The sequence below is a fragment of the Macrobrachium nipponense genome, chromosome 1 (assembly GCF_015104395.2).
Source record: "Macrobrachium nipponense isolate FS-2020 chromosome 1, ASM1510439v2, whole genome shotgun sequence".
In the NCBI taxonomy this organism is placed as follows: Eukaryota; Metazoa; Arthropoda; class Malacostraca; order Decapoda; family Palaemonidae; genus Macrobrachium; species Macrobrachium nipponense.
The window spans coordinates 152,305,105-152,310,330 of NC_087200.1; the positions used below are offsets into that span (position 1 = coordinate 152,305,105).

The 5,226-nt window shown below is 38.0% G+C and overlaps 1 long non-coding RNA gene across 1 annotated transcript in view; it reads right to left on the reverse strand.

Moving 5' to 3' along the window:
* Window positions 1–856: 856 nt before the first annotated feature.
* The window catches only part of LOC135220306 (uncharacterized), a 233,735-nt gene continuing 229,365 nt past the window's right edge, over window positions 857–5,226 (reverse strand). The window contains exon 3 of the long non-coding RNA XR_010315648.1: window positions 857–1,594. This is a non-coding gene — a long non-coding RNA (uncharacterized LOC135220306). The remainder of the gene's footprint in view (window positions 1,595–5,226) is intronic.

Genomic DNA, 5,226 nt, shown 5'->3' on the forward strand with positions numbered 1-5,226 from the left:
GTTTTCATTTATATACTTTTTGCTAAAGGCCTGTCCACAATAGGAAACATTGTTTGCAAACAATGTTTGGAAACTGTTCGCAAACTTAGTTTGCAAACAATGTCTACTATAAAGAACAGGGCTTAAGTCTGTTTTGGGCCTGTTGCTGTGTCTATGTCAGTGTCAAGGGTATCCTCCTCTGTGGTCACCACCGACCTTGGGGAGAACTTCCTTGCTCACAATTATCGGACGCTTGAGATCAAACATTTGACAGGTTAAGAATTGCGGTGCGGTGTGTGTGTGTGTGTGTGTGTGTGTGTGTGTGTTCGTCTAGTTGCATGTGGTGCTGGGCTGAGAGTAAAGAATGGAAGGGGGGGGGGGGGTTTAGTGTGGGGGGGCAGCGCTCAGCCGGGGGAAGGTGTATCACTCTTGCTTCGGGTACTTCCCTTTGCTGACGTAAAAGCAAAGAGTAGCATTTCCTCAAGCGTACATAATCTGAAAGTTCCGACGTGCAAGCTGCGCCCAAGCAGGAATAAGAAATTCAGTTTAAGCATAAAAACAGGTAAGATATTTAGTTCAGAGAGCACTAGACGTGGGCACTATTTCTGACTGGCCTTTTGAAATCACAGATCTATAAATGACGACAGAATTAACCCAAGAAAACCTAGATGATAATTCTCAAAAAAATCTTAAGACAACTCTTATATCTATAATATCTCAATTCTTGGGACCTCCTTTGTTATTTTACTTAAGCTGCAGCATGAAATTACCTACAATCTTTAAACATCATTTGGTCTCATTTTTTGTTGGGTTCCTCTTTACATGAAAAAAGAAAAGAAAAGAAACGAAATATAAATTGAAACTTTTTATTTATTCTTAACTTTTTTTCTTGTACTGTGAACGCGATTGTTGCTTTTCAAGTAGTTTACCATTTATCAACCTTTTTACAATCAGTCGTTCACCCTAACTGCCAGCACAGCATTCTTCCTTACGTATTATTCTTGTAAGACGGAGAATTACGAAGCATTCTGACGCTTACGAGCGTTCTTCTGCTGAGCCGTGGAGCCTTATCTAACCATGATTTTTTTTCGTCAGAATTTCCACTTTCGTGTTTTCTTCTTAATCGTTCCCACGGTCTTAATCACATTAAGGTATAACGGTTATTGGTTAATGAGACACGACGTTATACGAAGCTAATCCTTGAACCTCCAAGGTTGGGCGATTTGGCAAAGTTCAAGTGCCCCGAACATAATGGCCTTGCTTGTTGCAAGCCGGGTATGACGTGCTCAAGATTGCGTCCCACATTACCTATGTGGGATGACTCTGTTCGAGTCGGGAGAGGGACTCCCCTCTCAGGTGCATGGAGACAAAAAACACTGAGAATCCACCTAAAAGTGGTAGCTGAGTCACACAAGCAAATAAGGAGCCATAAAAAAGGATAACTTGAAATTCGATGGAAGAAATCATACTTAACTAAGAGAACGAATCAACTGGTCAACTATTCAGGATCCTTACTGTAACTGTCCATGGACCGAATCGCCGGATGTCCCCTGGGCCCTGGGATAAAGCATCAGAATCTTAAATTCGCCTTCGCGGAGGGGAACATCAGAGGAATCTGGGAAAACAGAAGCGGAAACCAGGGAGAATTCCACAATTATAGAATGGAATCGAATATGAAATTTAAGCTTGAAGCCATGCCTAGGATTCCGAGGGATGATTATTCAGCGATGGTTTGAGATGAATGTGTCAATGAATTTATGAAATGAATAAATACAATAAAAGAATAATTTTCAAACTATGGTAAAAATTGATATTTGGTAAAAACTGATACGCCACAATCACATTTCCAGTTCTGAATACATTCAAAGGTTATGACGTTCAAACTTTTCCCCTTTTAGCCACAACTCACACGAAAACTAAAGGACTTCCTTTCATGCATACACCACAGTTTAAAAGACTGATTGCGTGTAGTGAAGCCCTTTTACTGTGTAGCAAAATGTTGTAATATGTTGAACTATTCCTTTTTTTAATCAGTCTCAAGCACAAACACATGTACCTACAGCACAAACATGCACGCATGTCGCAAACCAACCAAATCTACTACCAAATGACATCACGGATACAGCAACTTTCAGGAGGTCCGACAAAGACAGGGTACGATATAGAATGAACCCCACTTTTCCTACTAATCAGACCACAACGTCTCTGATTTACAGAAAAAAAAAAGCTGGGTACCACTGCATGCGATAGAAACTCGTCTTCATGAAACGGTCTTATATAATATCATATTAGTTGCGACTGCGACGTCAAAGCCACCAAATCTTAAGTTGTACTACTACTACAGTTCCAAGATTCTCAGTTACATCGAAGCTCCGAAAGGTGTTGATTAGGGAAACTACAGTACGCAGATTTCAAGGAAAATGGCAAAATCTCAGTATTTCAACGCCAGTTGCACGATTAGCACACAAGAGTATTAATGTTCTAAGATGCGAAAATACATTTAGGCCGAACACCATCACATCAAAATCTTGATCACAGAACTTCTAGGCGACGATGGCTTCAAAGAACCCCATCACTGATGGTGTCTCTCCTGATATTTAACATTTAAAGGCAATACTATTTTAAATATATATATATATTACTCAGTATTAGGTAATGTTACATTTAGCGGCACGAAACAATGCCATTGTCCAAGGTTTCTCATTTCACAGTTTTGAATATTATGAATCTTTCATTTTGGATCATGGAAGTTTTCTACGATACTGTCGTTCGAAACCATAGAGCGTCAATCACTGGAATGGCGATCTCCTTGATGCCAAGCGCGTGACCTCGGGCGGCCATATTGAAAGGTCTCAGTCCAGTTCACAGTGCTATATTTTATTACTATTATTTTTTATCTTTTTTACTAAAATTATCCTTACACAAACTGGTTGGCCTAAGCACTCCAACCACTGTGGTCAAGGCCTAAGCATCTGCTCTTTAATCTAAGCAGTGTCTTGCATAATTGGTCCCTGGAAATTACAGGATCTTTCTTGCTTACAGTCACTACACACTAACTAAACAGTGATGTACAATCACTAAACACTAACATTCCCAATGCACTCATATTCACTAAACACTAACATTCACAATACACTTATACTCACTAAACACTAACATTCACAATACACCTATACTCACTAAATACACTTACTATACACTTACACTCACTAAACACACATACTTAGCATACACTCACACTCAAAACACTAAACACTCATTGAATACTCAACACTCTGTAGGCACTCGCTATACACTAAATGCTCACTGAACACTTATAAAACACTAAACACTCACTATAAACTCTAAGATTCACTAAGCGCTCACTATACACTAAACACTCACTAAGCCCTAAACACTCATCAAACACCAAATACTCACTAAACCCTAAATGCTTATTAAACCTCTAAACACTCATTAAACGCTAAACAATGAATGAACATCCATTCATCACTCATTAAACACTCACTAAACACTGACACACCAAACATTCACAAAACACTAACATTCACAAGACATTCACTAAACACTCACTAAACATTCACTGAATACTTACTAAACGTTCACTAAACACTAACATGCACTAAACCTTCAGTAAACATTCACTGAATACTTACACACTAAACATTCACTATCATTCAAAAAACATTAACTAAACTCCCTAAAAACTCACTAAACATTCACTGAATACTTACGCTATAAACATTCACAATACATTGACTAAATCCTATGCACTAAACTGAATAATTACCTACTAAACATTCACTAAAATTGACAAAGCATTCACTAAAACCTAAACATTTGCTAAACAGGTAGTCATTAAACATTAATGATAAAGGAAATTCACAACTGCACTAATTTCAGGTTCAACTTGCATGTCACCAGACCTTTAAAGATGCCACAAGGCTCTGTAGCGCTACCCTGGTGAAAGACCACCAAACTATGCAGTACTGCTGTACAGATCGCAACTCCAGGTATATATATACGTATACCCTCTATGTTTGAAACACAATCAGACATAAAAAAACTGTTAGTTAACTAGTGCCCTACTTAGCCAAAAACTGTTATGGTGAACAATCTACGAATTCGACATATTTATTCAATGACTACCCTTCCATTCTCGTGGTCAGGTCGGCGACGTGACCTCGTTTTGATTATGGGACCCGGGTTCGCTTCCCGCTACCGGACATCATAACTGCTTAAAATTTCTTGCACTTGGATTTTAAGGCTTTATAATGAATGACAAGCGTATCCAACAAAACGCGAAAAATTCGAAAAGTTAAGAGAACATTGTGGCTATTACAATTACATATTATCTGGTAAAAACTGACCCTTTGACCACTCTTGGTTTTACAGTGTGGTCTTCTGCCCATAAGGGTTTTCAGCAGAAGTTTTAAAGAGAGAAAAAAATGCTCGAGTATGAAATCTGGTACTGACAATAAATATGAGGAAAAAGATGCATTCAGTTGCACATTGTGACGCCATCCAAGGAAAATGAGGCACATAATCTGAGCAGTGGAGCAAAATACGACCAGCTCACTCCACCCACTATGACTAAAACTATAAGATCTATTTTGAAGAGAAAAGCGATAAGTGGCATGAAATGAGTAATGAGTCACTTTAAAGAATTATATATTGTGGTGCAAAAGAATGCAACAGTGGCCATGCAGGATTCAGTGGCGGACCTAGAAATCTTTCATGGGGGGTGCTTAGGATTTTAGCATATACATACACACACATACGATACATATATATCAATATTCATATATGTATGCACACACATATACAAACTTAATTTACATCATATGCACATATATATTGTATGTACTCAATTACAAGGAGTTACAAGGATTAGAATGTCTCAAAGACTTATTAATCTATCCGAGGAAACATCGTGTGCTCACTTATCTTTAGGAGCAAGTTTTACAATTCATTCACAGTGTTCTAATGATTTTGTCTAGCTTTCTTTTGAATTATTCCTTTGCCGTGGGATATATATATATATATATATATATATATATATATATATTATATATATATATATATATATATATATATATATATATATATACATACGGAATTTCAATGGAGCTGTCACTCGTAGTTTCATCGCCGCTGTTGCTGGTGGAATTACCCATGTCTGCTTGTGGAGATGTTGTGGAGTGGTAGAGCAGCCTGTTGGCGAACTGATGTGGGTCTTGATGCTGT